The sequence below is a fragment of the Myotis myotis genome, unplaced genomic scaffold (assembly GCF_014108235.1).
Source record: "Myotis myotis isolate mMyoMyo1 unplaced genomic scaffold, mMyoMyo1.p scaffold_m19_p_3, whole genome shotgun sequence".
In the NCBI taxonomy this organism is placed as follows: Eukaryota; Metazoa; Chordata; class Mammalia; order Chiroptera; family Vespertilionidae; genus Myotis; species Myotis myotis.
Window position 1 is genome coordinate 99816916 of NW_023416335.1, and position 15643 is coordinate 99832558.

At 41.1% G+C, this 15643-nt stretch overlaps 1 protein-coding gene and 1 pseudogene across 4 annotated transcripts in view; both read right to left on the reverse strand.

Moving 5' to 3' along the window:
• The window catches only part of DCLK1 (doublecortin like kinase 1), a 553061-nt gene that overhangs the window by 485346 nt on the left and 52072 nt on the right, over positions 1-15643 (reverse strand). The gene's annotated exons all lie outside the window — the stretch shown is intronic.
• On the reverse strand, positions 7973-9661 carry LOC118649672 (annotated as a pseudogene).

Below are 15643 nucleotides of genomic sequence, written 5' to 3' on the forward strand. Positions count from 1 at the left end.
TTTTCAGGCTGGACAAGCCCCCCAGCAACAGAAGCTCCCAGCCTCTCCTTTTTTTTCTTTTCTTTTTTTTTTAATTCTGGGATTTATTTACCTTCTATAATTGAAACTTTGTAGCCTTGAGAAGAGCTCAGAGCCGGCCAGGGCTGGCGGGAAGCTTGGCTTCCTTCATCACCAGGGGCAACCCAATCCTTCTGCTTGCTCCAGCTCTGTGGCCACGGCCAACTGAAAGCAGGTATCTGGGGTTTATTTATCTTCTATAATTGAAACTTTGTTGCCTTGAGTGAAGCTCAGAGTCAGCAGGAAGCTTGGCTTTCTCCATCACTGGGGCAACCAAGCCTCCTGCTTGCTCCAGCTCTGTGGCTGCTGGCTGCCATCTTGGTTTAGTTAATTTGCATACAGTCACTCTGATTGGCTGATGGGCTTGTCTTAAGGTGTAGCGAAGGTTTGGTCAATTTGCATGTTTATCTTTTATTAGTGTAGATTGATAATTAAGCCTTATTGAATAAGGGACATAAATAATAACAGTGCTTCAAAACTGTAATATAACTGTAGTTTCTAAAACATATTTTAAAAATATCATTACTGGAACTCATGCATGGATTCCAGAACCATCAGTTGGGAAACACTTCACTAGTTTGAAAATGTATTGCCCAGGACAAAATGAAGAATCCTGGAGAATACCTATTGTAGAAGAAAGCACAATTAAAAGTCAGGAATATAATTTCCTATAAGTGAAAAAAATTAGATAAGAAGAAATGTAAAATTATCTCACACAAATCAAAAGCTCAAATTAAGGGGGAAAAAAGCTCAAAAAAAGGAGAAAGGAAAAGATAAAAGGAAGCAGTATAGAGAAGGACCATAGGTTTGTCTCCCTGTATATAGAAGCACTAGATGAGGAATCCAAGATGGCAGACAACAGGACGGCAGTGAGGTAGAGAGTGTGAGTGAGGGAGCAAAAGGGGATTATGTGGACATGTGGGCATATGTGTCTGTGGGTGAGGGACAGTTATATTCCACAGGACTTTTGGGGGCTGGCGGACCAGGCTCCACTAGCCAAGTGGTCTTTGCTCCTGCTGCAATCTCTCCTGGGGAGGCTGGTTCTGCCACAGAGACTGTGCCATCTTGAAGGGGAGAGCGGCTGTGAATGGTATCCCAGCCTCACCTCCACCAAGGGAGACCTCAGACATCACCCGGGAACTTATAGCCACACCAGCCAGGGACCTGCTGCCTCAGGTGGGAACCCATAAACACCGACACTCCAGCCTCCCTGGCCATGGGCACCTATAAAGTTTGTCTGGGGGGGAGACAGAATGGCAGTCAAATAGGCAGACATGTCCTGCACCTTCTCATGAAGGAGATGAAGAAGCAAGTAAATTGAATAACATCCACCCACAATTGGTGAATTAAACCCAGCTGGTGAGACAATCCGTGGCTGGAAAGGACAGAGGATGCCTGGAGAACAGTAGGATCGGGGAACTGGGCTGGAGAGAGAGACGCACACAACCGGGACTAGAGGGTCAGAAGGAAACTGCGCTATACTAAGTCCACATCCCGTGGGGACACGTATAACACTCGACTGTGGAAGGGGGTCCACAGGGCTGCTGGCAGCAGGAGACTCTAGATGTAAGTCCACAGCCATGGGAGATTGTGCCCAGAAAGGCAGCCTGAAATTCTCCACTGGCCACACAGTGCCAGGGGAAAGAGAGATGCACAGCGGTGTAGTTGCTCTGTCTTTATATTTTCCTTGCTTTTACTTGCTAAACCAGTAGATAGGATCTTTCAATTACAATCACTCACCGAGGCTGCAATGCAGGTGGAGGTGATTTTGTGGAGGCTGGGGAGCAAAGCAGGGAGAGGCAACCAGGACTCCAGCTCTGGGACACTCCAGTCCCTCCAAACCTAAACAGCCATTTTTCTCCTGAAGAGCTAACCCCTCCTAGCAGCACCCACAGGGCAACCAGCACAGCTGCACCCAGACTCAAGCTCTGCAGGGAAACAATCTGAATACCCCAAGGGTGCCCTCGGGGACTGGGTTGAGGGGCCATTTGGTCCCGGAAACTAATACAGCAATACCCCCACCTAGAGCCTGTGTCAGAAATAGATGCTTGGGTAAATACAACTGAAAGCAGGCAGACAAAGTGGGCATATTGGTCCCACCTGCCTGAAACCAAGGCTGTGGAGACAGACACAGAGGAGTGGTGGTTTGCTGGGAACTTCAACACGGTGCTGACTACCTAACAGGAAATTGAGAAGTGGCAGACAAAGCAATAGAGAGGGGTTTTAAACCAGTCCCCACGGGACATTAAAACTCAGTTGTCGTGAATGACACTTCACTACTTCAATTTTTTATTTTTTATATTTTAATTAAAGAAAAGGGAAAAAAATTTTCTTTAATTTTTTTAAATATATTTTATTGATTTTTTTACAGAGAGGAAGGGAGAGGGATAGAGAGTTAGAAACATCGATCAGCTGCCTCCTGCACACTCCCTACTGGGGATGTGCCCGCAACCAAGGTACATGCCCTTGACCGGAATCGAACCTGGGACCTTTCAGTCCTCAGGTTGACGCTCTATCCACTGAGCCAAACCGGTTAGGGCTAATTTTATCTTTTAACCTTTATTATTTTGGGATTAGTATTCTTCATTCTATTTTTTTTTGTATCATTATTTTATTTTATCTCATTTTTTTTCTTTTTTTGCCAACCTTTTCTTCCTTACTTCTCCGTTTTTCATCCTGTTTCTCTTCTCCTATTCCTGCTTTAGTTTTTCTCTCTCCTTTCTTTTTACACGTTGTTAAAAATTGAACTTCTTTATCTGCTTTACTGACATGTTACTGTTATAGCAGTCTCTGTTGGCTTACTTGTATATCTAATTTCCTCTCCCCTGCTCCAAGTCCATGCACCCTTCTCTTTTCTCTTTCTTCACTAGACAATTTTTTACACTTTTGTTTTTCATCTCTTCACTTGCTCTCTTCTTCTCCTAATTACTTAAATAGTTTCAGTCACCAAACACAAACCTATTTTCCCTCTATTCTCCTTTTCCAAAAATAGATGAATATATGTATAGATAGGTTAAAGAAAGGGGAACCTTTTTCATCATTTATTTATTTTTTACTTATTAATAAAATATTTATTAAAACTTTATAGTTTTTATTTTTTATGGTTTTGTTTTTCACTTTTCTTCTTATCCAATCATTCTCTTTCTACCTCCTCTATACTAAACCATGGCCATTCCCCCATTCATTAAATTACTTTAACTTACCTTCTGGAAATCAGCTCTGCCTCTTCAGATTCAGTTCCTCCCTTTTTTTCTGGGTGTTTCTTGTTTGCATTTTGTGGTTAATTTGTTTGTTTTGTGGAGTTTTCTCCCCATATATATTTTCCCCTTCTTTTTTCCTCTTCTTCTTTTCTATCTTACTTTTTTTTTCCTTTTCTCAATATCATTTTTGCACTCTTTTCTCTCCCCTAATTCTCTTTTCTCTGACGGTCATCTTTATTGGGGTCATTGGTGTCATTAATATATTTGTGATTTGTTCCCTCTGTGTTGTGTCTTCTTGAGTTGTATTTTGTGCCTTTTGGTCAATGTGGTAGAGAGTGAGCCACATAACCAGACACTCTGAGAGGAGCAAAAATGTGAAGACAAAGAAAGAGCCCCCATATGAGAGAAAAGGAGGGATCACCAGAAAAGGAAGTAAACAAAATAGCGGCAAGCAATTCGCCAGAGAAAGAATTTAGAGCAATGGCCATAAGGGTGCTGAAAAGGATGGAAGACAAATTCAACAATATGTGTAAGAATCAAGAGGAAATGAAGAACCAAGGAGAAATGAAGAATGACATAGCTACAGTAAAGAACACAATACAAAGCATCAATAGTAGACTAGAAGAAGCTGAGGTACACATCAGTGAGCTAGAAGACAAGGTAGGAAAAAAACACCCAAGCAGAGCAGCAACTCAAAAAACAAAAAACTTAAAAAATAGGAGGAGAGCCTAAGGGAGCTTTGGAACAACATGAAATGAAACAACATCTGCATAACAGGGTTCCAGAAGGATAGGAAGTGGAGCAAGGAATAGAGAACCTGTTTGAAGAAATAATAACAGATAACTTCCTAATATTGGGAAGAAAAAACTCACAAGAGTTCAAGAAGCACACAGTCTCAAACAAGATGAACCCAAAAAAGACCGACACCAAGACTCATCATAATTAAATTGGCAAACACCAATGACAAAGTAAGAATCTTAAAGGCAGCCAGAGAGGGACAGAAAGTTACCTATAAGAGATCTCCCATTAGACTATCAACTGATTTCTCAACAGAAACACATCAGGCCAGAAGGGAATGGAATGAAATATACAAAGTCATGCAAAGCAAGGGACTGAATCCAAGAATACTATATCCAGCAAAAATATCATTCAAAATTGAAGGTGAAATAAGGAGCTTCATAAACAAAAAAGGCCAAAGGGAGTTTATTACCACCAAGCCACAAATGCAAGAAACACTAAGGGGACTGTTGTAAAAAGAAGAAATAAGAAGGGAAGAAGGAACACAGACATAAAAAATAAAAATGGTGACAAACAAGTTCCTACCAATAATAGCCTTAAACGTGAATGGATTGAATGCTCCAATCCAAAGACATAGGGTAGCTGAATGGATAAGAAAACATGACCCATATATCTTCTGCCTATAAGAGACCCACCTGAGAACAAAAGACTCACACAGACTGGTAGTAAAGGGATGGAAAAAAATTTTTCAGGTGAATGGAAATGAAAAAAAAAAAAAAAGCTGGGGTAGCAATACATATATCTGACAAAATAAACCTCAAAGTGAAGGCCATAACTAGAGATAAGGAAGGCCACTTCATAATACTAAAGGGAGAAATTCAACAAGAGGATATAACTCTGGTAAACATATATGCACCAAATACAGGAGCACTCAGATACATAAAAAGAACTCCTGGAAGATATCAAGGGAGAGATCAACAGAAATACAGTCATAGTACGGGACTTTAATACCCCACTGACACCACTGGATAAATCCTCTAAACAAAAAACCAGCAAAGGCACATCAATTCTAAATGACTCACTAGATCAGATAGAATTAATAGACATCTTCAGAACATTTCACCCCAAAGCTACAAAATATACATTCTTCTCAAGTGCACATGGGACATTTTAAAAGATAAACCACATATTGGGATACAGGAAAAGTCTCTTCAAATTCAAGAAGATAGAAATCATATCAAGCATCCTCTCAGATCACAATGGCATAAACTTTGAAATCAACTATAATAAAAGCAATTAAAAAAATCAAACACTTGAAGGCTAAATAGCATGCTATTAAACAATAATTGGGTTACCAAAGAGAACAAAGAAGAAATTAAAAACATCCTGGAAATGAATGACAATGAAAACACAACAATCCGAAATCTATGGGACACAGTGAAAGCAGTCCTGAGAGGGAAATTCATAGCTCTACAGGCCTACCTCAAAAAAACAAGAATAACTGGTAATAAATTATCTAACCCTACAATTTAAAGAATTAGAAAGATAGCAACAAGAAAAGCCTGGAGTAAACAGAAGGAAGGAAATAATAAAGATCATAGTGGAAACAAATGACATAGAGACAAAAAAAAAATACAAAAGATCAATAAAACCAAGAGCTGGTTCCTTGAAAGGATAAACAAGATTTATGAACCTCTAGCCAGGCTCACCAAGAAACAAAAGAGAGGACCCAAATAAGCAAAATCAGAAATGAAAGAGGTGAAGTAACAACAGACCCCACAGAAATACAAGGATAGTAAAAAAAAAAAAAAATACTACAAACAACTCTACTCCAACAAACTGGACAACCTACACAAAATGGACATATTCTTAGAAATATACAAGCTTCCAAAACTCAATCAGGAAAACTAAAAAAATAAAAAACCTGAATAGGCCAATAACTATGATGAAACTGAAGCAGTAATCAAAAATCTTCCATCAAACAAAAGCCCTGTCCAGACAGATTTAAAGGGGAGTTCTACCAAACATTCAAAGAAACACTAAAACCTATACTCCTCATAGACTATTCCAAAAATTCAGGAGACTCAAGAGGAAGGAACACTTCCAATCTCTTTCCATGAAGCCAGCATTACCCTAATAACAAAACCAGACACAGACAAAGACACCACAAAGAAAGAGAACTGCAGGCCAATATCCCTGATGAGCATAGAATGTAAAATCCTCAACAAAATTCTAGCAAATTGGATCCAACATTACATTAGAAAGATGTACACCGTGACCAAGTGGGATTTATTCCAGGGATGCAAGGATGGTACAATATCTGCAAATCAATAAATGTGATACATCACATACACAAATTGAGAGACAAAAATCACATAACCATATCAATCGATGAAGAAAAAGCATCTGACAAAATCCAAAACCCTTTCTTGATAAAAACTCTTAGCAAATTGGGAATAGAGGAATAATACCTCAACATAATAAAAGGCCTGTATGACAAACCTACAGCCAACATCATACTCAATGGGCAAAAACTAAAACCATTTCCCCTAGGAGCAAGAACAAGACAGGGATGCCCATTCTCACAACTCCTACTCAACATAGAACTGGAAGTGCTAGCCACAGCGATCAGACACGAAAAAGAAATAAAAGGCATCCAAATTGGAAAAGAAGAAATAAAACTGTCATTATTCACAGATGACATGATACTGTACATAGAAAACCTTAAAGATTCCACCAATAAACTATTAGACTTAATAAATGAATTTGGCAATGTAGCAATATTAACACCCAGAAATCTATGGCTTTTTTATACACCAACTAGAGGCCTGGTGCACAAAATTCATTCACTCAGCCCAGGACCCCTCAGGGGATGTCCGCCTGCCGGCTTAGGCCCGTTCCCCATGGGACCCCTTGCTCCGTACAGCCCACCTGCTCGCTGCTTTTTACCACTCAGCACGCTGCTCCTTAGCATTGCCACAGAGGCATGAGAGGCTCTTGCCACCGCCACTGTGCTCACCAGATGTGAACCTTATCTTTCTGTGTAGTTGTCTGTGGGCCAACTGCTCTCTTCCTTTTCATTTAGGGAGAGCAGCATGTGAGGGCAGAGCATGCTGTCATGGAATGCAGAGGGCTGCCCGGAGCTGAGGGGAGTTGCCAGGCCCACTGGGTGAGAGGTGGACACAGAGGACACTATCTCACCAAATTGTGGGGCAGGCTGGCCAGCCTTCATCTGCCTGACCCCACCCAGGGAGGGACTGAGCAGGGTGCCTGCCTCTCCATTCTACATCCTTCCATCTGTGACACCTGTCACCCTTGCCATGCATCCCCCAAAGTGAGTTCAGCTCAATCCCTGAATGTAAAAGGGCAGGGGAGATGGGGTGGGCCTCCACTCCAGTGCCCCTTGATTCCCAGCGACAGGACCTGATCTTAGGACGATGGCCACAGCTGCAGAACACAGATCTGTTTCAAGAAAAGTTGGGAATGCAGACTTTGATATGAGCCCCTATTCCAAAAAGTGGCAGTTCATTCACATTGTGTCAAGGACACCTTCAAGAGTAACATAAGTGGGTAAAATAAGGGCCAAGCCAGGCTATTTCCTCATCCAATCTCTCTGAGGTGCGTGGACAGAACCAAATCTCAGCTCTTCACAGGACACTTCTGGGGTTTTATTAAGTCTAAAGGACAGTAGTCTGTCTCCATTCTTGTTCTTTGGGATATTTTCATCATCAGATAAAAGGGGCAATCCTCTCAAGATACAATATTCCAGTTATACCCATGTGACGTTGACAGCACCCCTCAGAGGGAGGGAGCCAACAGATGGGGAGCAGGGAATTCTGAAAACCAAAGCGATGACAGAGATGCTAAGCCGTTCCTTCACATGTCTGACATCCCTCCTCAGGCAGCCTGCAGACCGGGCGTCTGCTGGACCGTTACCACTTGATGTCCTAGCAGGCTGCCTTGGGCCCTGGGCCCTGCTAGGAAGTGTGCAGGGTCCCCTGGGCCCAGGGGGAGTCGCCCCCAGCCACTCCTGGTATAGCTCCTGCACATGGGCGCTGGTCTCCCCGGGCCACACCGGTATGGCAGCGTAGATGCCTTCCATCTGCCACAGCAGTGTCATGTCTGTATGCCCGTCCTCACCTGGGCCTGACCCCTGCAGCTTAGGCATCCCTGGCTTAGGCCAGGACCTCCATGAAGTGGCAGGGGAACTTGCCCCTCTACAGCTTCAGGACCACTTTTGGATGTTCTGAAAGCCGTAAGCAGACTTAAAGCGTAGCAAAGCCTCTACGCCCTTTTCAAGGGTGACCTCCTGGAATTCTTTGTTCCTCAGGGTGCAGTAGGTGAGCACCCCCACGTCCTTGTTGAACAGCTCCTTGGCCATATGCCTGAAGATGTGTGCCAGGTACCTGTCAGAGCTGGCATCCTTGTGGACCCTCACCTTTTCCTTCACGTCTCCAGAGTGTCCAGGGCGGCGTTGTTCAAGGCAAGGTCACTTTGCTCCATTATCTGGACAATTTCACCTGAGGTTAACACACAGTAAGTACCCTGGGAACATGCAAAGCTGTGGGAACATCTTCTCAAAGGGCCTCCAGTTTCTTGTCATAACACGGGCCACAATGATGTGGAAAATCTTATCTGGGGACAGATTCTGCCATCTGGTGAAGTAATCTTTCACCAGAGAGCTCATGATCTGCTGGGGAGACTTGGCTGTACAGAAGTTGCCGGGGGGGGGGGGGGGGGGGGTGATGGGATGATCCAGCACACGCTCTGCATATCGGACCCAGCCGGGACAGGTGGAGGTCAGCATGGGTAGCCAGGGCTCTTCCTCACGGTGCTGGCAGTACCGATGCACAAATTCCTTCTGACTCTCCAAGATGCTGAGTCTGCAGCTATCTTCATATCAAAGACAGTACGCCTCAAGGCTTTTGAGGAAGCTGCAGAGCCTTCTGGATGCATCAGTGACAGCAAAATAAGGCAGAGATTGAGGACACACGGACACTGCCAGCACCTTGTCCTGTGAGGTATCACTTTTCTTATTAAGGTTCAGAACATGGAAGAAGTCCTTGGTGTTCTGTTGAGAAACTTGGACTCCTTCCTCTGCGGTCACACAACTGTCACACGCCAGGCAGTGACTCAGAAATATCTTGGCATCGGCCAACTTATGTAATTCTCCCTTCTCTCCGTTCTCCTGAGCCGGACTCCAGACATTGACTGCAGCATTCTCTTGGTCATCAGTTTTTGTTTTTTTACTACATTCCTTCTGTGTGCAGTGCTCATGATTCTTTTGGACCAAGGAGGGCAGGGGCCTGGCTCGAGTGACCTGGAGGAAGCACGGGGAGAGCAGTCACAGCTGGTCACCCCTGGTGCTGCTGGCAGTATCCTTTCATCCTTGAAAGGATGGAGTGTCTAGGGAGAAGAAGCAGCTGCAGTGCCAGAGGCTGAGTTCCAGGAGGCCTGCAGTGCTGTCGGGATTGTGCCGGCAGTGATGGTCCATTGGTGCCTGGCCTGTCCTCTGGAGATTGAACCTGCAAGACTACTAAGGGAGCCAGTCCCCAGTTCCACCCTGCCTCCACCACTGATTGATTGGAGTCTGAGGGCCGGGAGGAAGGACCAAGCAGTCTGCCTTCCGCCTGCCCGCTCACCAGTGGCTGCTGCCACGGATTCATCAGAGCCTGAGGGACCCCGGTTTCCCTGTTAGCTATCCCCTGACTAATGGGAGCCTGTGGGCCAGGGGAGTAACCAAGTGGTCTGCCTTCTGCCCTCCTGCTCACCAGTTGATGCTGCCACAGATTCATTAGAGCCTGAGGGACCCTGGTTCCCCTGTTAGACATCCCCTGATCAATGGAGCCTGCTGTTCAGTTGTCCATCCTGTCATTTAGGTCATGACGGCCACTGGCTTTTTATATATTAGAATAATGAACTAACAGAAAGAGAAACTAAAAAAACAATCCCGTTTACCACTGCACCAAAAAAATTAAGATACCTAAGAATAAACTTAACTAAGGAGGCAAAAGACCTGCACTCGGAAAACTACAGGACATTGAAAAAAGAGATAGAGGAAGACATAAACAAATGGAAGAACATACCGTGTTCATGGATTGGTAGAATCAACATCATTAAAATGTCCATACTACCCAAAGCAATTTATAGATTCAATGCAACATCCATTAAAATACCAACGGCATATTTCACAGATCTAGAACAAACTATACAAAAATTCATCTGGAATAAAAAAAAAAGACTCCAAATAGCCACACCAATCTTGAGAAAGAAGAACAAAGTTGGAGGGATCACAATATCAGATATCAGGCTATATTACAAAGCCACTGTTCTCAAAACTGCCTGGTACTAGCACAAGAACAGACATATAGACCAATGGAAAAGAACAGAGAACCCAGAAGTTGACCCAAGCCATTATGCTCAATCAATATTTGACAAAGGAGGCAAGAGCATACAATGGAGTCAAGACAGTCTCTTCAATAGATGGTGCTGGGAAAATTGGTCAGATACTTGCAAAAAAAAATGAAACTAGATCACCAACTTACACTATATACAAAAATAAACTCAAAATGGTTAAAGGACTTAAATGTAAGATGGGAAACCATAAAAATCTTAGAAGACTCCATAGGCAGCAAAATATCAGACATACTAATATGTCGTAGCAATATCTTTACCGATACAGCTCCTAGGGCAATGGAAACTAAGGAGAAAATAAACAAATGGGACTACATCAAAATAAAAAGCTTCCGCACAGAAAAAGAAACCATCAACAAAACAACAAGAAAGCCCACTGCATGGGAGAACATACTTGCCAATGCTATCTCAGATAAGGGTTTAATCTCTAAAATTTACAGGGAACTCATACTACTTGACAAAAGGTAGATAAACATTCTAATAAAAAAGTGGGCAGAGGACTTAAGTAGACACTTTTCAAAAGAAAACATACAGAGGCCAAGAGGCATATGAAAACATGCTCAAAGTCACTAATAATCCGAAGAGATGCAAATCAAAATGACAATGCGGTATCATCTCACACCTGTCAGAATCGCTACCATCAACAAATCAACAAATGACAAGTGCTGGCAAGGATGCAGAGAAAAAGAAACCCTCTTGCACTGCTGGTGGGAATGCAGACTGGTGCAGCCACTGTGGAGAATAGTATGGAGATTCCTCAAAAATTAAAAATGGAACTCCCATTTGACCCTGTGATCCCAGTTCTGGGAATATATCCCAAGAAACCAGAAACACCAATCAGAAAGGATATATGTACCCCTATGTTCATAGCAGCACAATTTATACAAGCTATGATTTGGAAGCAGCCTAAGTGCCCATCAGTAGATGAGTGGATTAAAAACCTGTGGTACATTTACACAATGGAATACCACGCCGCTATAAAAAAGAAGGAACTTTTACCATTTGCAACAGCATGGATGGACCTGGAGAGCATTGTGCAAAGAAAAATAAGCCAGTCAGAGAAAGATAAATATCACATGATCTCACTCATATGTGCGATATAATAAACAACATAAACTGATGAACAAAAATAGATCTGGAGACTAAGAAACACTGATCAGACTGTCCAACCTCAGAGAGAAGGCAGGGGAGGGGAGTAAGAGATCAACCAAAGGACTTGTATGCATGCATAGCAAAACCAATGGATACAGACACTGGGGGCTCTGGGGGTTTTTTCCAGGGGTGCGAAAATGGTGTGGTGGGGTCAGTCGGAGGAAAGGAGACATATGCAATACTTTAAACAATCAAATAATAATAATAATAAAAACTCTCACCAAAGTGGGATTAAAGGGTTCATATATCATCATAATAAAAGCCACTTTTGACAAACTTACAGCCAGCATCAAACTCAATGGGCAAAAACTAAAACCATTTCCTCTATGAACAGGAACAAGACAGGGATATCCACTTTCACCACTCTTATTCAAAATAGTACTGGTAGTGCTAGTCACAGCAGTTAAACAAGAATAAAACATAAAAGGCATCAAAATTAGAAGGGAAGAAGTAATAAATCTCTTATTATTCATAGAACACATAATATTGTACACGAAAACCCAAAAGACTCCACCAAAGAACTATACTAGATTTAATAAATAATTTCGGCAATGTACCAGATTACAAAATTAACACCCAGAAATAGATGGTATTTTTATAATCGAAAAATCAATTTTCTGAAAGATTGGTGTTGATGGTTTCACTTCATTACATTCAATGCAATACCTATTAAATTACCAATAGCATATTTCACAGAACTAGAAAAATACTCCAAAAATGTATATGGAACCAAAAAAGACCTTGAATTGCAGCAGCAATCTTGAGGAAGAAGAACAAAGTTGGAGGAATCACAATACCAGATATCAAGTAATACCACAAAACCACTATAATCAAAACAGTCTGCTACTGGCATAAGAACAGACATACACATCAATGGAACAGAACAGGGTCCTCAGAAATTAACCCAAGCCATTATACTCAATTAGTATTTATCAAAAAGGAGTCAAAACAGTCTCTTCAATAAATGGTGTTGGGAAAATTGGATAGACACATGCAAAAAAAGTGAAACTAGACCACCAATTTACATCATACACAAGAATAAACTCAAAATGAATAAAAGAATTAAATGTAGACAGGGAATCCATAAAAATCCTAGAAGAAACTGTAGGCAGAAAAATCTCAGACATCTCTCATAACAATATGTTTACCAATAGATCTCTTAGGGTAAAGGAAACTAAACAAATGGGACTACATCAAAATAAAAAGCTTCTTCACAGCAAAAGAAACCATCAACAAAATGAAAAAGGGCCCACTTATGGCAGAACATATTTGACAATGTTAGAACTGATAAAGCATTAATATCTAAAAAAGATAGGGAACTCCTACAACTTAAGAAAAGGAAGACAAACAACCCAATTAAAAAATGGACAAATGGCATAAATAGACAGTTCTCTAAAGGGGACATACAGATGGTCAAGAGACATGAAAAAATGCTCAAAGTCAGTTATTATCAGGGAGATGCAAATTAAAATGACAATGAGGTATCACCTCACACATCTCAGAATGGCTACCTTCAACAAACCAACAAAGACAAGTGCTGGCAAGATGCGGAGAAAGGGAACTCTAGCACACTGCTGGTGGGAATGCAGACTGGTGCAGCCATTATGGGAAACACTATGGAGTTTCCTCAAAAATTACATATGGAACTGCCATTTGACCCCGTGATCCCAATTCTAGGAATATATCCTAAGAAAACCGAAACACATCAGAAAGAATGTATGTACCCCTCTGTTCATAGCTAAGATCTAGAAACAGCCCAAGTGCTCATCAGTAGATGAGTGGATAAAAAAAAGCTGTGGTACATTTACACCATGGAATACTATGCAGCTTTAAAAAAGAAGAATCTTTTACCCTTTGAGATAGCATGGAGAGTACTAGGCTAGGAGAAATAAGCCAATCAGAGAAAGACAGGTCTCACATGATCTCACTCATATGGAAATCTAATGAGCAAAATAAATTGATCAACAAAATAGATCCAGAGTCATAGAAGCATGGAATAGACTGGAGGGTTAGTAGGTAGAAGAGAAGAGATCAACCAAAGAACTTGTATGCATATATGCATAATCCAAGGGCTCAGACAATAGGGTGGTGAGGGTCTGGGGCAGGGGCATGTTAGAAGGGTCAATGGGGATACAGAGGGGGAAATATGCAATATTTTCAACAGTAAAGATTTAAAAAAAATAATATTTTGGACTATAAAGAAAAAGTGCCCCCAAATGGAGCATGGAGAAAGCAGGAGTGACAGGCATCTGATGAGCAGCCCTAGGGCATTAGAGGACAACAGTTATTATTCCATTCTGCATGAACAGTAAATGTTTTTCCTCTTTGTTGCCTAAGTTTGGAATGAATTCAGAAATACCATATGTGCAAAGAGTGCAAAGATAGTAATATGTTCACTGCGCTAAAACTGGCTGCATAACATTCTCTGCTCTAAATTACTTATGAAACTTCAGTGAAACCCAGTGATGTTCACACTGAGCAGGAGAGGATGACGATCACAGTAAAGGTTAAAGAATGAGATACTTAGTAATTATACATATGACTTTAGACATAGAAAAGACTCTTGTCCATAAATGTACACAGAAAGTTGTGAGCAACACTTAAAAGTTAATGCAATTCTGTAATACTTTCAACAATAAAGATAAATTTAAAAAATAAAATAATTAATGCAATTCAAAAGCAGATCAGTTGTTGCCAGGCTGAGAGCAGTTGTGGGGAATGACTGTAAATAGACATGAAGGTACTTTGTAGTGAAAGTGTCTTAATGCTGGGTTGTGGTGATAGCTGCACAACTCTGCACATTTATTGAAATCATTGAATAGGACACTTAAAATGAGTAAATGTTATGGTATGTAAACTATACTTTATTAAAGCTATAAACATTTATTTAAAAATTTAAGGTTAGCCCTAGCCGGTTTGGCTCAGTGGATAGAGCATCGACCTGCGGACTGAAGGGTCCCAGGTTTGATTCCAGTCAATGGCATATACCTTGGTTGCACACCAGTAGGGGGTGTGCAAGAGGCAGCTGATCGATGTTTCGCTCTCATCGATGTTTCTAACTCTCTATCCCTCTTCCTTCCTCTCTGCAAAAAATCAATAGAATATATATTTTTAAAAAATTTAAAGCTAACATGTTTTAAAATGCAAGAGTATTCCTTTTCTCTAAAATGGTTGTATTTCTGGGTTAAGAGTTACATTAAGTATGTTCTTTTCCCACTGCTAGAATGAAAATTGTTATGATAATTTTAAAAAATCAGGTGATCTTTTTAAAATTAGTTTAAATGAATTAATTTTATAACTAAAAACCAAAATAGCAAGAAAAACCAAAGAAATTGAATCAAGACTTTTCAGTAGCTTTCTTAACATTTACTACTCTTTTGGTAACCCACTCAAAGTTTAGTATTGACAAGTCACCAGAATTTGATAATTTCAGAAGTATTTTTAAACTCTAGTGGGTAAAGTAGATAAAACATCACAATGACTCAAAATATTCTTACTAAAAAAGATGCAAGTAAATTTTCTTTACTCAAATCATTTTCAAAACGCATAAAATCAAGTGTGGCATTATGGTTAAGAATGTCAGTCCACCTTCATCACACATACTTGGGTGGGCCAATTACTTTTCCCTTGTTTCTGCATCTGTAAATAGAGATGAAAATAGTATCTGTGGCATAAAACTGTTGAAATGGTAAAAGGGAAATCTTTCATCAGTATCTGATACTTGTATATAAGCAGGTAAGACATGCTAGCTGCTGTTTCATTCTTGCTGATGTTATTATCCCAGGGTTGGGCTCAATATAAAAGATGATTTTGTTTTTCTTTTCTACAGAGCCTCATATCCAGGAACCACTCCAGTCCTTTATTTTCCTGTATAACCAATTGCTCAGCAATGTCCATGCCAACTGCTTCCAGCTGTTGTAACAGAAAAGATCTTGCAACTTTTGATTCATTACACAATGTGTTATTGCTCATCTGCTGGCACAAAGCTGATGCTCCATATCAGAACTAACTGGTCTGATATACTTTCCTCAGCTGGTGGTAAATCAAATTATAAGGCAAATAGGACATAAGAAAAGTCAGAG